The sequence below is a fragment of the Adiantum capillus-veneris genome, chromosome 1, assembly GCF_014529385.1.
Source record: "Adiantum capillus-veneris isolate H3 chromosome 1, ASM1452938v2, whole genome shotgun sequence".
NCBI lineage: Eukaryota > Viridiplantae > Streptophyta > Polypodiopsida > Polypodiales > Pteridaceae > Adiantum > Adiantum capillus-veneris.
The window spans coordinates 23,989,727-24,008,990 of NC_140931.1; the positions used below are offsets into that span (position 1 = coordinate 23,989,727).

The 19,264-nt window shown below is 43.7% G+C and overlaps 1 protein-coding gene across 1 annotated transcript in view; it reads left to right on the plus strand.

Annotated features, from left to right (window-relative positions):
* LOC147464425 (cryptic loci regulator) overlaps nt 1-19,264 on the plus strand; it is an 87,501-nt gene that overhangs the window by 12,526 nt on the left and 55,711 nt on the right. The gene's annotated exons all lie outside the window — the stretch shown is intronic.

Below are 19,264 nucleotides of genomic sequence, written 5' to 3' on the forward strand. Positions count from 1 at the left end.
TGTATTAGAGAATAGAATGGTGGATGTGTATCATAATTTGGAGATGGCTCGCATCGGTCAGTGCACGATCGTGTTGATGTCCTCTATGGTGAGAGTTTGCACAGGGCATCTCCCTTGTCTCGCCAATATAGATCTGACTCTCTTCTGCAACCTCCTCCGTCGATGGGAGCATCCCCTTATCCTGGGCCTCGTGAATCTCCCTAGCTCTATTGCTCGATCGATCAGTATACCTCTGCTAGTGATGTGCCCTATTTCACTCCTCTCTGGCTGGTCTCATATGTGGATGGAAGAGCATTGTGATCTGTCCTTGGGTGTCTCTCTTTCTCTCTCTGTCACAAAGTGATGATGTGGCTACCGGCAGCAGAAACCCTAAAAATCCTGCAAACCCTAATTTCTGCCAGAAACCCTAATTTTCAGAAAACCCTAATTTCTGGAAACCCTAACCCTAGCTGCTGGCTGAAACCCTAAGTAGTTGTAAACCCTAAAAAGGCTGGCGCTAGTGCCACGTGGCAGCAGGTACGGAAGATTCCAGATTTTGCAGAGGCTACAAAAAAAAAGCAGAGCGACGTTCTTTTGCAGCTTTTGGCCACGCAATGATTTGGAGAGAGAGAAAGAGAGTTGAATTGCTTTATTTTACTCTCATGGAGAGAGAGAAACTGCTTTTGCTTTCAAGCTTTTGGGGCTCTGCTCTTGGGCATCCCTTGTAACCTTTAAATTGGTGGTGAGGGCCTCACTTCTCAAAGCATCTGGACGCAGAGTCTGAGAGTGAAACCTGACCCAATCTCTTGTACTTTGAATTGATTAATACAAAAAGAAATACCGAAAGGGGCGCCAGTCTTTGGGGCCAATATCTCCAGGCACGGAACTCCGTCGGGCTAGTGCAAATCTATTGTGATTTGTGAATTGTTTGAAGTGGTTATTTGGTGCTATCGCGATTGATTCTTGACTTGGAGTGTCCAAGTCTGTTACAGTGGTATCAGAGCACGGCCGATTTCTCTTCTACGGGAAATCCGATCCCCAATTTTTTTTTCCGTGGCACCTATGGCTTCACGCAAGGATCAGTCGACTCCCTCTGCATCTGGAGATGCGGGCAGGGATCACAACGAAGATTTTGACAGAGAGTATGGCCCGTATCAGCCTACTCAGGCGTAGCAAAGAGAGATGAATCGTCGTCAATTGATCGGCGATGCAACAAAGATGATGCTCAGTTTTGCGAAGGATCCGAAATTGGCAAAATATATGAGCGAGACTTCTTTTCAGGAAGTGCTTGCACAGTGGCAAAAAACCACTACACCACCACTGAAACCCGCGCTCAAGAAACCTTCTGATCACAAACAGTAATCAGAGAAGGAATTACAAGAGGTGGTTGATGCACGGATTGCTCAGCTTTTTGACGCGCAGAAGAAAGCCAAAAAGCACGGCAAAAAGTAGAAGAAAAGCACTGACTTCCCGGGATATTTGGGTCGTCAGTCGACTTTTGATAAGGCAAAGAAACAGAAGAAGCGTGTTCGATTTGAAGGAGTACCCAGTTCTTCTTCTTCTTCTTCTTCTTCTGACAGCTCCTCTAGCTCTTCAGATTCGAGCGAAGAAGACAGAAAAGGTAAAAAGCGAAGCAAGAAACAAAGCTTCAGAAAGGGCAAGGAAAAGGCAAAGAAGGCTAAATCTCGCCCAGAGCTTGACAGTTCTATTGAGGACTCGTCTACGGACAGATCCGATTCTGATGATGGAAACTTCTATGCGAACAAGAAGAATTTTTACAAAGCCAACCAGTATGACTTTCTTGAAGATAAAAGAAAGAAAGTCCGAGAGTTTAAGGAAGATGGCCACTCGATCAAGTTTGATACTTTTTTAGGATACTCAGATGCTTCGAAGGCTTTGTCTTTTATACAACAGTTTGACTTTCGCGGGAGGACGCTATTCAGAGCACTCCAAGATTCGGAGAGCTACCTCTTACCTTAAGGGGAATGCTCGTACTTGGTGGTCCACGCTTCTTTTAAACAAGACTGCGCTAGTTAAATGGCTGAATTTAAAAAGCTTTTTATTTCTTCTTGGTTGGCGCAAGAATATGAACGAGATATACGAGCTGCTTGGAACCATCTTCGGATGACCAAGAAAGATACAATCAATGCTTATTGTGAAAGATTCTGGAGCTCTTTTCTACCCGCCTCTTCATTCAAGAAGATCACGTTCAGAGAACAGATTGAGCGGTTCACCTTGGGTCTACCTACAGAGATCCGAGATCACTGCTTGGAGAAGAAGTCATCTTCTATTCAGGAGTTGATGAGTCATGCGAAGCGGGGCTTTGCCATTCACTTTGGCAGTTTGACTTACCCCACAGATGAGAACATAAGACCTAGATCTTGACCATTTCAATTCCGTTGCACTTGACATTGGTATCAGAGCTTTGAATAAAATAGCTTAGCATATCAAGTAACCAAAAAATTCTAGTGTTTTCATTCTCTTTTGGCTCATATGGCCCAACTGGCTATGCCACAACTCAGTAGACAACAACTTGCAATTATGGATATACAATCCTCTTTTACATATGAAACCTTCTTGATTGACCATGAACCATTCCCAAAGGTGGGTAGGTAGCCCAAGTCGTCAAGCTGGCCATGGATTATCAAACTCTTTGCTAACTTGAGAATGTGTTAGACATTCGTGACTATGAATTCTATGTTGTTATGCATATTTAGCTTGATGATTATGTGCAAGGATTTTTCTCCTTGCAATAGACACCCTATAATTTATGTTCTCTCTAAGTTCCTTTCCCTCTCTGCAAGGCTACTGGTCTCAGTGATTTTGAGCCTTCAAGATGGAGAAATGTAGCAAGTGTTATGTTATTCATAATTTTTAGCATGTGTAAGAGTTCATGACAAAGAGTCTCCTTTCAAGGGGCCGGTGGCCTATATGCAGGTTCTGATTTCTCCCTCTTTGGTTTCCTCTCGGTTTCCTCTTCCTTGTACAACAACTTTATTGTATTACTAAATTATAACTATATTCATAGTTGAGTTAACTTAGAAATCTTGAATTGAGATAATATTTGTACTAAAGCATAGTGTTCTTCTTTTCCTATTGAAAAAAGGATGATTCTAAGGTATTCATGAATGGTTGAGCTTGGTTGTTTGTTAGGATATGGAATATAGAGTTCTATTATTAATGCACATGGAGTTAAGATAATTACTTTGAGGTAGGCATCATCAAGCTTAACTTTACTACAAGTATGTGCATATGTAGAGATCCATTATCTATGAGTTTTCACATGGAACTTGGCTCCAAAATCTATGACCCAATTCTAATAAAAGCTAGCATCTTGTGCAATAAGAGCATCTAAACTAAGATTTTCTATACAGAATATAACATTTAAGAAAGTTTGGACCTCAAGCACATCTGTAATCTTGGGAGACTCTAGCACATTGAGCTCCTTACTGTTAACTTTTTTCTTGTCGTCATTAAAATTCTTGTTGTCTTGAGACTTTTTTTGTCTCTTGGCCATACACAATAATCTTTTTTTAAGTGTCTTTTCTTGTGGCAATGATAGAACTTGACAGTGTGCAAATAACCTCTAGATTTTCCATGAGAATTCCCACAATCCTTACTTCTGTAACAATTATGAGTGTGACCTCTGTGACCTTTGCCACTAGCAATATATACATACCTTACTTTGTAGGCTCCATAGAATTCCTACGTATCTCTTCACAGAGTAGACTGGATAGTGCAACATCATAAGCTAATTTTTACTCAGGGTGCAAAGAGTTACTAATTGATGTGAAAAATATGTTGTAATGGTGGATCAACAAGACTAGATGTGGGTATTGGTTTCTTTTGTTCTAGCATTATGACTATGTTGTCAAGGTTTTTTGGGATAGCACTTAATATTAACCTATTGACGAGGCTTGAAATGTCCTCCCCTTGATTCATCGTCAATTTGTAAAGGTTAAAGATTTTACACTTATCTGCTAATCTTTGATTTTTTTTTTCTCTCTAGCGTTTGAGTGTGTGTTCGTATCGTTTCGCCTAGGGATGCTTCTCTCACTTAAGGAAGTGCATGTGCTGCCATTGCGCGGCAACAAGCCATCAGCCCTAGCGTTTTTGCTGGGAATCGCCAAATCAGCCAGCGATGACAGTCTTTAGCCCTAGCGCTTGCCAGATCTACAGATCAGCCCTAGCTTTTTCAGTTTTCAGCCCTTCCCTTGTCAGATTGGATTGGATCTGCAGTCGCTAGCTATCCCCGTTGCGCTCCGGTACTTTGGAAGCCCTTTGAGCCTCTCCTCGGCCATTCCCTCGCTGTCATCGAGTGCTCCCATTGTTGTACATCATCGGCATCGTCGAGATCTGTTTTTTCAGCTCTTCATTCCTCTCACATCGGGAGCGCAATTTAGCCTTTTATCTCTTGGTGGCATCCACAATCCCACATCGAGAAGGATCCAAAGGTGCATTAAATCAGCCATGGAGGTGCCTCGTCTTGAGGAGTTACGGAGGCGACATTCACCATTCAAGTCAATAGAGTCTGCACTTGAGGTATTACATGCATGTACATTCCACTCTCTCTCTCTCTCTCTCTCTCTACACATTTCTACCGCTCTCTCATTCCCTCTCTTCATGGAAAGTAAAAGGAACCATCAATCAAACTAATGCAACCACTAACGCAAGGAAAAGAAGTAAAAGGTTTGTGGAAGTGTAAAACCTAGATCTTCACCATTTCAATTCCGTTGCACTTGACATTTCGACTCTTTTTTGTAGGGTAGAGTATCTGTGAGTTGGGAAATGATTTGGATACCTGCGGCTTATTCCTTTACCTACAGTTTCGATGCTATTTCTTGGAGCAGTCAACAATAGTTTCTTCTGTAGATGCTAGTTGTGTGACTCGTGAGTCAGTTGAGCTTGGAGATTCTTAATAGAGTTGGGTTTCCTTCTAGTGGATAGCATTTTACTTCCCAAACAACTTTCGGGATAGCGGTTTGATGAAAATATTGGCTAGGTAATATTTAACCTCGGAGTTTTGTTGTAGAAATCCTCATCCACGAAACCCTACCTTACAGTTGCAGATTGCTCACTCTAGTTGCCTGGTTTGTCTCCCTTTCTAGGACTTGAGAGAGGGTTTTGGCATCTCTTTGGATTCGTTCAGTTGGTTGCAGTATATCCCAGGGACAAATGATAAGGAGTGAGGGTTGTTTTGTCACTTGTGGCTGTGCTCGGCCAGAGTGAGGCAATTTTCTCATGTCGAGATTTTCCAACAATGTGTAGCCTTGGGTTTTGGCTCTTTTCCTTGGCCAGAGTGTTTGCTGCGAGCCAAGGGCATTTATGCCCAGGTGGTCTTGTGTCTGCCTAAAGTCCTAGGGGCTATTTAGCCGTTTTCTCTCCCTAGTTTCCCATTTATGGGGTTTTTATGATGTCATGTAGGCAATGTGTGGGATCGGGTAGCTTGGGATCAGACCTATATATGGACTTGGGGGGTATCTCTTTTAGGCAGGGGCAGCCCTTGGGGGCTGATGAGCCTCTTCTTTGCAAACAAGAGGGCAGCCCTAGCATTTTTGGGCAGCCATAACTGCGTTTTTCAGATCAGCCCCTTGAGCGTATTTCTAGGGTAGCAGGGGCAGATGGGTGATCTTCTCTTCAGTGGGATCCTATCTCAAAGTGACGTGGCATGTCCTAAAGGGCACAAGGGGGCCTAAACCCTAGCGAAAGAGGCAAAAGAAGCTTTACCAACTTACAAAACTTATCCGAGTGGCCCAAAGGGGTTAGGAATCAAAACCTTAACCCTCTCGACTTATGGAACCCGGCCATGGGGCCTAAAACCTTTTAAGGTAAAGCAAGGACCCAAAAATTGCGTAAAGGGCTAAAACCGGCCCTTAGGGCGGTAGACTTTAGCTTTCACTCGATCTTAACACTGTAAACTTTATGACACTGAAAAACTTCACGAATAAACCTGTGACTGGAAATTACACTTCAAAGGAAACACGGCCTGGGAGCTAGAGTGCTTCCAAGCAAACAACAACACCCTGTAGGCCCCAATGACTGGCATCCCTTTCGGTATTTCTTTATTCTTATTGCAAATAAACAATCCGTACGCATTTACTAACTCTCACCAAGCTATCCAAACTTGTCCATGGCTGTAATTGCAGGTTTTTGACCCAATTTCGTTAGCCTATCGGCGCAAAACCCCTGTAGATCAAAAGTACACGTCAAGGACACTTTCCCTTACATTTTGGAAGCTTTCTAGTGAGCTGCAAGTCAATTTCAGCATGGTGTAATTCCTTGTTTTGCCACTGTCAGGTGCCCAAAGCCCTGGTTAAGCATCCCAAGGCCTTCCTGAGGCTCCCTTGGTGATCTCTTGCAGTTTAGATGTAAAACCCTAAACTTGAGAGAAACACAACAGGCTGTAATTTTCTGTTTTGGATCGTTTTGAGCAGAGCAAACACGTCTAAGGGTGTCTTAGGTGCTCGCGCACGCAATGGGACAGTACCCTTTTGAATTAGACGAGTTTTCACTCGAGAAAACTCTCTGGTTTTGCAATCCTTCGCGATGGAACTATGCGTATTTGTGGCGGATTAGCAATTAGCTAATCCGGTACCTGTTTAGAAGGCTCTTGCCTTGGCAAACGCGCATAAAACCCCCAAAACTGTTCATGGTCAATTGAAAAGCCCAACTTATGGGGCATTACCATATGTGCAAAGGGGAGAGAGATGCGCGAGAGCAAATTGTCGTGCTACATGAGACTAGGGAGAAGGCAAGCTTTCCGTTAAAGCTGTGATCACCTGCATCCACTACTCACACACTGTAGTTTACAATACCTAAAAAATCAGCCCTTCTCATTTTTGGGCGCCCCCAGCAGGGATGAGATATTTTTAAGTGTGTGTTGACCTGCAAATTGTCCTTCTACTGCCATGTGTCCAATTTGCCTCTTTTGAGTTAATCTCCTAGTACCCATCAATTTATAAGTGTCGCGTGGGGCCTAAATGACTTTGAACTAATCCTAGCCAACCTTTTATTGCCCGGATTTCAGTGCCGACTGGCCCAACCATCTCATGGCGACCTGCCCTTCCACTGCTGTGGGTGAAACTGTTGGCCGTCGGTTGTTTCACATTGGCCATACATTGTCCGGCCATTTGCGATGTAAGGTGCATCGGAAGTGAATGTTGGATTTGCTCAAGATGAGTGCTCCGAACTGTGCTCAAGGGTTCCTTTTACTTACGGAAGGGAGAGCCTTCCGTTCCTTTAGTGAGAGAGTGCAATGATCACAAACAAAGTGAATGAAGGTGCTGAGAGAGAGAGAGAGAGAGAGAGAGAGAGAGAGAGAGAGAGAGAGAGAGAGAGAGAGAGAGAGAGAGAAGAATACGACACGAGACGGTTCTCAAACCCTCCTCTAAGGGCCCCCTCTAATGGCGAGAGAGGTCTATGCTATTGATTGCACAAATCTCGTACAATGTAGATGCAATGGACTTGCCGACGATGTCGACGACAATGATGACGAGGATGAGGACGGGCTGAAATCTGAAAATGCTAGGGCTGAAATGCTGAAATATGCTAAGTAGTGAGTTTCTGCTGATCTTTGACACTGTGTCGGCGAGGACAACGATGGCGACGACGCGACGATGATGTGCTAAAAACAAAGATGCTGAAATTTGCGGACAGTTGCTTGAATCTGAAAACGCTGGCTAACTTGATGGTACGGCGTGGATCTGCTACGGGTAGGTGAGATTTGCGAGGCTAAGGGCTAAGTCTGATGTGGCTAAGTGCTAAAAACTGAAAACGTTGATGTGCTGGGGCCGATCTTACACGGGAATGTGCAAACGCTAGGTTGAATCTGCAAACTGAAAACGCCAGGCTGATTTGTAGCAAAAACGCTAGGAAATCTGCATTCCAAAACGCTATCTGCTTTGTTGGCTGAAAATGCTAGGGTCTCCTGCTGGTCTTGCTGAGAAGGTGCACTGCAAGTTGCTGGAACTTCTTCTACCTCTTTTACCAGAAAGTGCTAGCGCTAGGTTTCTAACTTAGCAAATTTGCCCTACTTACTTTTCCAACAGTCACTTATTAAATAATAAGTGAAAAATGAATAAATTGGGAAAATGGGTCTCGTGCCAGTCTTGCTGAGAAGGTGCATTGCAAGTTGCTGGAACTTCTTCTGCCTCTTCTGCCAGAAAGTGCTAGCGCTAGGTTTCTTTTATAGTAACTTAGCAAATTTGCCCTACTCACTTTTGCAACAAAGTCACTTATTAAATAATAAGTGAAAAATGAGTAAATTGGGAAAATGGGTTCTATGCACTGTTAAATGCACATGATGGGTATTGAATGTCATGCTGATGATCATGCTGCGTGCAACCAGAGGATATGCAACTACTCTAAGTGCCTGGACATGCATGACCTGCTCACAGACTCATAAAGGTGCCAGAACACTTCCTAAGCTGACCTGAACCCTAGACCTTAGATAGCTTGTCCACATGCACATAGGGTTAAATGTGCACGTGACATCCCCTCCTTTTCAAGGTGAGGTACTGGTACCGAGCTGTATGTCGTCAAGGGAGTGTGTGAACAACTCTTGGAATACTGTGAAGAACGCTTCGCCGATCCACTCTGATGCGTGAGGCGTGCGATACTTGAACTTCATGAAGGTGTGCAATGCTTGCTTCTCTGGGCCGCGCCGAAAGCGACACAAAGTGATCTGTAGCGGCTTCAATGCTCCAACTTCAGCTATGGACGTATGTCCACCTTCTTCAAGAATCTCCGAGGAGGAAAATTCGTGAAACCATTTCCAACACAAAATCATAATCATACCCATTCCATGTAGAGTAACCGAAAAAATACGATTCTTCCTAAATGACTGTGCATGTAACGCAGATAAACAAAGTGGCGGAGTGCCCAAACCGTTCACCAAACATATACAAAAAGTGGGATCGAATCTTGGCTTTTCGACCTATCACAACGGAAATGCCGATGCTTGATGGACAATCTTGCTTGAGCTCTTACTGAGACTGTGTCATGCCAAGAAGAGACATGTAAAAGCGATTGACAAAACGGACAATCGGTAAACAATGTGAATTCCTTGAATGTAAACTTTTTTCCTTTTCGAGAGTAATCCGCATACATCCGTGCTCATCCGTGAGTGAATCATGTGCATCGTACAATACGGTATGCCTATGAAAAGGGAACACGTAAGACGGTGTCGAAAATACAAGAAATTGTCATGAATGAAAAATTCGAACAATGCGTGTTGACTAATCATGCGACCACACAATACTTCCTGAGTGATTTCTTTGGACCTCGACTCAAGAGCCAAGATCTTTTCTTCGTGACTGATCGTATCTGCAATGAGGTTAGCTTCACTAGAAAAATCATCAGGCAAACCATCATCCTTGTGAACAATCACATCTCTATCATGTAAAAAATGCTGTCGTGCTTCGGAAAAGGAAGGACTAAGTCTCCTTCTCTTGTTTCTTTTTAAGCTTCGCTTGGACATTAGAAATGAGAGGTAAAGAATGAAAAACTTCCTCACCACGAATGGTAATGGGAGAGTCACTTTTGGCATTTAGAGTTAGCATATTGTCTGCCCAATCAAGGAGAGGGTTATGCTCACGAAACCATATAATGCCCAAAATCATATCACATCCTGAAGTGAATGCTGACTTTGCTCAAGATGAGTGCTCCGAACTGTGCTCAAGGGTTCCTTTTACTTACGGAAGGGAGAGCCTTTCGTTCCTATAGTGAGAGAGTGCAATGATCACAAACAAAGTGAATGCTACTGTGAATGAAGGTGCTGAGAGAGAGAGAGAGAGAGAGAGAGAGAGAGAGAGAGAGAGAGAGAGAGAGAGAGAGAGAGAGAGAGAGAGAGAAGAATATGACACCAAACGATTCTCAAACCCTCCTTATGGCGAGAGAGGTCTATGCTATTGATTGCACAAATCTAGTACAATGGTCTAGATGCGATGGACTTGCCAACGATGTTGACGTCAATGATGAGGACGGACTGAAGCTTGAAAACGCTAGGACTGAAAATGCTGAAATCTGCTAACCGTTGACTTTCTGCTGATCTTTGACACTGTCGGCAACGATGACAACGTGACGACGCGACGACGATGCGCTGAAAACGCAGATGCTGAAATCTGCGGACAACGGGCTGAATCTAAAAACGCTGGCTGACTCGATGGTGCGGCAAGGATCTGCTGCGGGCAGGTGAGATTTGCTGTGGCTAAGTGCTGAAAACTGAAAACGCTGATGTGATGGGGCTGATCTGACGCCGGAATCTGCAAACTGAAAATGCCAGGCTGATCTGTAGCAAAAACGCTAGGAAATCTGCATTCCGAAAATGCTATCTGCTCTGTTGGCTGAAAACGCTAGGGTCTCCTGTCGGTCTTGCTGAGAAGGTGCACTGTAAGTTGCTGGAACTTCTTCCGTCTCTTCTGCCAGAAAGTGTTAGCGCTAGGTTTCTTTTATAGTAACTTAGCAAATTTGCCCTACTCACTTTTCCAACAAAATCACTTATTAAATAATAAGTGAAAAATGAGTAAATATGGGTTCTATGCATTGTAAAATACTCATGATGGGTATTGAATGTCATGCTGATGATCATGCTGTGTGCAACCAGAGGATATGCAACTACTCTAAGCGCCTGGACATGCACGTCCTGCTCACAGACTCACAAAGGTGCCATAACACTTCCTAAGCTGACCTGAACCCTAGACCTGAGATAGCTTGTCCACATGCACATACGGTTAGATGTGCACGTGATATGCGACTTCAAAAAGAGGGTCCCAAAATTTAAATAAAAATCAAGGGAAAGAAACCAACAACTTAGGCTAGTGGGTGCCATAGCCTCGTGACATACCCACTCTTGAAATCGCAAATGTCCTCGATTGCATGCTAGATATACATGCCATAGATGATCTAATGTGGTTAGCACCCTTTCATCACATGTATCTGCAGGAAAGGTCATAAAATATAGATATAAATGACATAATGAAACCTTCATACTTTTGCTATTTCTATCTACGATAGAAGTGAACATTATACCTTTAGCATTTGTAGAGTAGTGTACACTTCTATTGCATTGAATTCACACGTACATTTGATGTGCTAGCTCCATTATGACCCCTCTTTTGAGCACGTTGAGTTGGGGCATATGTAGGTTGTAACCTAAAGGCCTCAAGGTAAAGCTGCAATACATTCGATGGCTCTAGCAGCTTACGTTCTTCCATCCACTTTGCATCCATAGGTGGGTAGTTCCTGAACTTCACCAAATACCGTTGTGCAACTTTTCTCTTAATTTTCTTTCCTTATGTGCCAAAGTCTGCTCAGGTACCAAGATCTCATCAAGTTCCTCAACTTCTGGTTGATCCTCATCTGGCATATCTTGTGGCACATCTCCTATGAAGGGTCTTAGAAGACTCACGTGAAACGCATTATGAATCTTCCTAGTATTAGGAATTTCAGCCATACTCCCCGTTCCCATTCCAACTTCGTGTTCCGAATCCCCGTTCCATGTTTCAAGCATGAGTGTTCGTAACATGGAATGGTGTTTCATGCCCATTGCCGTTCCCCGTTCCCCGTTCCCCGTTCCGAAATCCCGTTCCAAGTAACTATGATTTCAACCTATATGCAACATCGTTGATCTTGTCAAGTACTTGAAAAGGCCCATAGTAACGCATGTTGAGCTTGGGAAATAACCTTTCCTTGCCCTTCATCTTCTTTAACCTTGCCTCAAACCGTAAGAGTACCCAATCACTAGGTGAAAGCAACAATTCACGTCGGTGACGATCAGCAACCCTTTCTTGCTTTGCTTGAGTCTTCTCCAAGGCAAGCTTGATTTTCTTGTACATTTCATCTATATTCTCAACATATCGATTTGCTTTGAAAATTGTCCTTTGTGTGCAAAATGGGAGGAACCTTTCTGCGACCCTCAATAATCTCAAAAGGTGCCTTGCTTGTTGATGAATGCACCGTATTGTTGTACACATACTCAAGCATGGGTAGATATTGTTCCACTTGCCCTTATTATCTGACACGTAACATTTTAGCAGATATAAGACAATAGAATGAGCCTCTTTTGACTGTCCGATGAAATGAGGAGGAAAACTTGAGCGTGGTGCCCATGTTTTCAAATAAGCCTCTCCAAAATAGGCTCGTCATATGAGGATCACGATGAGTGACAATAGACTGTGGCATACCATGGTACTTGAACACATTGTACATAAATAGTCGTGCCATCTGATCAGATTGTATCTTCTTCCTGATAGGATTAAAATGGACCTGCTTGCTGTACATGCAAATAATGGTCCATATACCATCATTCCCTCTCAGCGTTCTTGGAAGATCAAAGATAAAACCCATAGCATTACTTTCCCATGGCTTATCTGGAATAGGCAGTGGCTGTAACAATCCTCGTGCCTTTTGTATGTCAAACTTCACTTTTTGGCAAATCACGCACGCTCGCACAAAGGTATTCATATCTTTCCTCAAAGTAGTAGGCCAATAAAAGAATGTCTCGACCGCTTTCACTGTCGCACCTATACCACAATGTCGTGCATACGGTGGGACATGACTTTCTACCATAACCTTATGTCGCAATGGCCTAGTGACACAGTCTGTCATGCGTCATCATAAAACGGTCCTTGAGGAGATAGTGCTCATGGCGTTGTCCATCTTGCAACTGTTCAAAGATCCTTGCAAAATCTTTATCAGTAGCATACTGTTCCTTCATGTCATCAAGCTCATGATGATGATAAGAAATTGACACAGCTGAAATTTGTGTCTTTCTTGATAACGCATCAGCCACAACATTCTTCTTGCCTTCCACGTGCATAATCTGAAAGTGGTATGCCTGAACCTATAGTTTCAGATAGAGATCCCCGTTTCACGAGTTCTTTTGGAGGGCAATATGGGAGAATATAGACACAAGCCTTAAATTCTCGTCCTCGTTTCACCCACAGACAGATGGGCAATCGAAGATAGCCAATTCAATGGTCTTGGATTTGTTAAAGTCATATATCTCTGATTAAAAGACTCAATGGGAGAAGTATTTGCCCTTGGTGGAGTTTGCCTACAATAACACGGTTCATATGTCTACGAGGAAGGCATCATTTGAAATTATCGAGGATGTCAGGAAGGTTCCACCTATCTTGAGCACCAAAGATAAATTTTTTGAAGCAGAACAGTATACCCAGGATCAAGACACTGCATTTGCCAAGGTACGGGAGGCTTTAGAGAAGTCTCAAGCACGGCATAAGAAGGCAACAAACAAGCATCGACGTACTTGCAACTGAAGAAGATGATTGGGTGCTACTGTGGTTTGAGAAGGCACGCCTACAGAAACGGAAGGGAAGGAGATGCTTTTTCTAAAGCTAAGTATGCGATACTATGGACCTTTCTAGATCCAAGAAAAGATAAATGATGTATATTACAAACTGAAGCTACTTGATACTTGTAAATTTCACAATGCATTTATGTGAGTCTATTGAGACCTTTCAAAGGTGAAGTGCCAGTGGACAAGGTGAGCAGCCCGAGGTGGAAGAGAGACACGAGATTCTCATTCGCGAAGAAGTCCTGGCTCACAAGGAAAGGAAAGTGAAATGTAAGCTGACATGCCGGTATTTAGTCAAGTTCAGGAACTATGCGGCTCTGGATGCCAAGTGGATGGAGGAGGAGGACCTAGTAGACACTCCCCAGATATTAGAGATTTACCTTTTTGAAGCTTTTGGATTAGCACCGACTATTTGAAGAGCTATCAATGAATCAGCAGGTTGAATTTGGTGCGGTGCAGATTGCATAAGAGGGGAGTTACTCCGCTCCTTTGTCATATGTTACCTTGATTGAATAAAATCACTGATTTCTTTTGAGATTTCAGGGATACTGATGGGTTGAAAATATTCTGTCGACTATTTTATGTAAAGAAGTATTTTGAAATGGGAATTCCTAAAATGAATCTGCTACATCTGCTCTCTCATGTTGTCACGTGACACATCCAACCCTATGTGTCCGTGGACAAGCTACAGCATGATCAAGGTTCAGTCAGTCCAGTCGGTCTAGATTAGAAGTGATCTGGCACTTTTGTGAGTCTATTCGTAGACCGTGCATGCCCAGTCACTTAGTATAGATGCATATCCTCTGGTTGCACACAGCATGATCATCAGTATTCCCTTCAGAATCCATCAGATTCAATCAGGGAAATTTTTCAGTGCATTTAGCCTATTTTTCCTCTTTTTGGTTATTTTTACTTATATTTTTAAGTGACTTTCCAACAAAAGTAGGTAGGGCAATTTTGCTAAGTTAATATATAAGCAAACCCAAGTTAGCACTTTTTGGCAGAAGAGCCAGCAAGAGCACATGCTCAACAGGCACCTTCTCAGCAGAACCCCCCAAGTGACCTAGCGTTTTTGCTCCAACTGCAATAGCCTAGCGTTTTTGCATCAACCAGCAACCTCAGCGTTTTGCAGATCTATCGCGACAGAATCAGCCCTAGGATCAGCGTTTTCAGTTTTCAGCAGTCAGACATCGCAGATCAAGTCTCGAACCTCGAAGATCTCACCTTCCCGCAGTAGTTCCTCGCCAACACGGTCAGTTTCCGCAAGATTTACAGTTTCAGCCCAGAAAACGCAGATTTCAGCATCTGCGTTTTTAGCGCGTCGTTGTCGCATCGTCGTCATCGACATCGTCACCGACATAGAGTCAGAATTCAGCAGATAGAAGATTAGCAGATTTCAGCCCATAGCGATTTTGGACAGCAGTAGAAAGATTGCAGATTTCAACCCTTAGGTCGACTTCGTCATCCCCGTCGTCGTCATTGACATAGTCCCAGGTTGCATCAGTCCATTGCATCGTCATTGTACCACTTGTGCAATCATAAGTAGACCACTCTCGTCGACGAGAGTGGGGCCTTCGGAGGAGGGTTTTACCACGTCTCTGGTGTCGTATCTCTCTTCTCTCTCTATCTCTGAGTCTCATACACTTGTACGCACATTGTCCATTCACTTTGTTGTGATCATAGCACTTTCCATTAAGAACGGAAGGCTCTCCCTTCCATAAGAACTAAAAGGAACCTTGAGCATAACACTCATCTTGAGCAAAGCGCAAACAATCATTGCGCTGCACCTAACATTGGTATCAGAGCTTTGGCAGTGTTCTGTATCACTCAAGGAAAGAACCATAGATTTTTTTTTGCTTGTTGAGGTCGCACGAACCCAAGTTCGCTTGGGCGTGTCGATTCCTAATCGTGTTTTGTTGAAGAGTGACAGGAATCCCAAGTTAGAAGGGCTTGTTCAGCCTCCCCTTGTGTCTCTTTTCACTCATTGAGAGCGGACCGTGCACTTGGCGACCGGCCAATCGACGTGAGGTGGGAAAAAGAAACCTTGGTGTGAGCGCAAGGCCGCCAAGGGGTGCGCCCGCAGAAAGGAGCAGAACTCGGGTGAAGAGAAGATCCTTCTCAAACGCGATTTCCAAGCGAAAGAAAACCTCAAGAATCTCAAGAACCAAGACCCCCAGGAACCCAAGTTCCTCGTGAACCTAAGAACCCAAGACCACAAGAACCCACAAGAACCCACGACTTCAAAATGATGATCAATCGAAGCGGAATGGATACTTCGCTTGGAGGTGATGAGCATGAGAGAGGCGAAGAAGAATTTTCCCCACCAGGAGGTTTTTCCGACCCTCCCTCTTACCCATCTACGACAACGATTGCACTAACTCCAATGGAGGAGTTGGAGCTCTTGTTTATGGAACATAATTTACAACGCGAAGCAAGAAATGCCGCAAGAATAGCAGCCATAGAGCGTACACACCAAGAAAGAATGGTAGCCATAGCGCGTGAGAGCGAGCAAGCACGCTTGGAAGCCAAAGAACGACAAGCCAAATTGGATCGTAAATGCAAAGAAAGAAAAGCAGAAATGGAACGCAGACACGCAGAAGACGAAGCAGAAAGACAAGCAGAGAACAAAGCAAGACGAGCAAAATTTGATCGCGAGATCGAAGCAAGGAGGAAAGAGTTCTTGCGACTCTTTTCTCAAGCTCAGACATAGATGCAAGAGATTCGGGAAAAGGAGACTCTCAGTCTCTTCTTCTCCACAGCATGACACACAGGATTTGCATGATTATGTGAAGCATGATGATGATTTGATTGACAATGACTTGCATGATGTTTTGGACGACAATGATAAGCACAATGCTTTGCATGATGATAAGCATGATGATTTGAAAGACAAACATGATGATTTGCATGATCGAGATGTGATTTCTCACGAGCATGATGATTTGCATGATCAAGATGTGATTTCCCACAAGCATGATGAGTTGCGTGAAGATTATGTGATTGGTCACAAGGATGATGGTTTAGTGGATACTTTCTCTAACGAAGCTAACCTCGTTGTAGATTCGATCAATCACGAAGAACCGATCATGGCTTTTGAGTCGAGGTCCAAAGAACCCCCCCAGTACGATTCGACCCCTCAGGAAAAACCGATCTTGGCTCTCGAGCCTAGGTCCAAAGACCCCTCACAGGAAGTATTATGTGTTCGCATAATTGATACGCACGCATTGTTCGAGTGTCTCATTCGTGATCGTTTCCTGTATTTTAGTCAGTGTCTTAATGTGATCCCTTTTCCTAGGCATGACATATTGTATGTTGGGCACGTTTCTCTCATGGATGAGTACAAATGTATGTGGATTTTTCTAGAAAAGCTAAAAAGTATGTATGTAAGGAAGCCACATGCCATGTCTCTTCCTTTGCATGACACAGTTTCCGAAAGAGCACATGAAAGTATGAGCACCAAGCATGCGCATTTCCGTTGTGAATTGCCACAGTTGGTTGCTCTAGATCCAAAGAAAAAGATTTGATCTCACTGTTTGCATGTGTTTGATGAATGGTTTGTCACTTCGTGTCTTTGTTCATTTACATTGCATGCACAGCCATTGAGGAAGACAAGATTTTTTCCACTCACTTTACATGGAATAGGTATCTTCATGGTTTTGTGTTGGAAGTGGTTTTAGGAATTTTCAGCCATGGAGATTCTTGAAGAACAAGGAAGCCTGACTCTCAACAAAGATGAAGCATTGAAGGAGCCACAAAAGACTTTGTGTCGCTTTCGGCGCGGCCCAAAGAAGCAAGCGTTGCAGACCTTTATGAAGTTCAAGTACCGCACGATCCACACGTCAGAGTGGGCCGGCGAAGAGTCCCTTCCAGGATTCCGGATGCTATTGGCGATCTCCCTCGACGCCATATAGTTCGGTACCAGTACCTCACTTTGAAAAGGAGGGGATGTCACGTGACACATCCAACCCTATGTGTCCGTGGACAAGCTACTGCATGATCAGGGTTCAGTCAGTCCAGTCAGTCTAGATTAGAAGTGATCTGGATCTTTAGTGAGTCTATTTGTAGACTGTGCATGCCCAGTCACTTAGTATAGATGCATATCCTCTGGTTGCACACAGCATGATCATCAGTATTCCCTTCAAAATCCATCAGATTTAGTCAAGGAAATTTTCCAGTGCATTTAGCCTATTTTCCCTATTTTTGGTTATTTTCACTTATTATTTTTAAGTGACTTTCCAACAAAAGTAGGTAGGGCAATTTTGCTAAGTTAATATATAAGCAAACCCAAGTTAGCACTTTCTGGCAGAAGAGGCAGCAGGAGCACATGCTCAACAGGCACCTTCTCAGTAGAACCCCCCAAGCGACCTAGCGTTTTTGCTCCAACTGCAACAGCCTAGCGTTTTTGCATCAACCAGCAACCTCAGCGTTTTGCAGATCTATCGCGACAGAATCAGCCCTAGGATCAGCGTTTTCAGTTTTCAGCAGTCAGACATCACAGATCAAGTCTCGAACCTCGTAGATCTCACCTTCCCGCAACAGTTCCTCGCCAGCACGGTCAGATTCCGCAAGGTTTACAGCTTCAGCCCAGAAAACACAGATTTCAGCATCTGCGTTTTTAGCGCGTCGTCTTCGCATCGTCGTCATCGACATCGTCACCGACATAGAGTCAGAATTCAGCAGATAGAAGATTAACAGATTTTAGCCCATAGCGATTTTGGACAGCAATAGAAAGATTGCAGATTTCAGCCCTTAGGTCGACTTCGTCATCCCCGTCGTCGTCATCGACATAGTCCCAGGTTGCAGCAGTCCATTGCATCGTCATTGTACCACTTGTGCAATCATAAGTAGACCACTCTCGCCGACGAGAGTGGGGCCTTCGGAGGAGGGTTTTACCACGTCTCTGGTGTTGTATCTCTCTTCTCTCTCTATCTCTGAGTCTCATACACTTGTACGCACATTGTCCATTCACTTTGTTGTGATCATAGCACTTTCCATTAAGAACGGAAGGCTCTCCCTTCCATAAGAACTAAAAGGAACCTTGAGCACAGCTCGGAGCACTCATCTTGAGCAAAGCGCAAAAAATCATTCCGCTGCACCTTACACATGTGTATTGTTTGAGTACATGTTTGAAAGGCGGAATGACTGCAACATTTTGTCTTGTTCACTTGAGGGGTGATGTGGATATGATAGTAATAAGATTTGTCTTGTTCACTTGAGGGGTGATGTGGATATGATAGTAATAAGATTTAGTAGATCAAGACATTCGTGAAAAGATCAGCGCGGTTTGGATGTGATTGCTAAATAAGTTACAATGATCATGATTCTCATCTAAGATCTCGATGGGGATAGTGATCATTGATGTGAATTTAAGTGACTATCATCTTCGTGCAAGTGTTGAATATAGGTGATCTAGTACATACCGTACTTACAATCAATGTCGTTAAACTAGTTTTTCTCCTATGTCTGTTTTGCAGGCATAATTGAGGGCGACTACAATTCTTTCAAGAGGGGGGTATGTCACAAAGTGATGATGTGGCATGTCCTAAAGGGCACAAGGGAGTCTAAACCCTAGCGAAAGAGACAAAAGAAGTTTTACCAGCTTACAGAACTTATCGAAGTGGCCCGAAGGGTTAGGAATTAAAACCCTAATCCTTTTGACTTATGGAACATGGTCGAGGGGCCTAAAATCTTTTCAAATAAGGCAAGAACCCAAAAATTGCGTAAAGGGCTGATGACTTGGCAGGCTGTACGGATCTTTGCAAATCGCGCTGGTAGTGCTGATGTGGCATGCCGTACGGACAACCCATGGGGTGCTAGGGTTTGGGGCACTAGATGCTTGTAGACTTATGCTTTTCAAGTACTGCTCCTGAGCAAGGGGAGAGGCCTTTAAAAGTGTGCTAGGGCCTCTTCTCCTGGGAGACTAGCTTGGGAGCTTGCCAGAGAGAGGACCCTCGGACATTGTACTTGTTG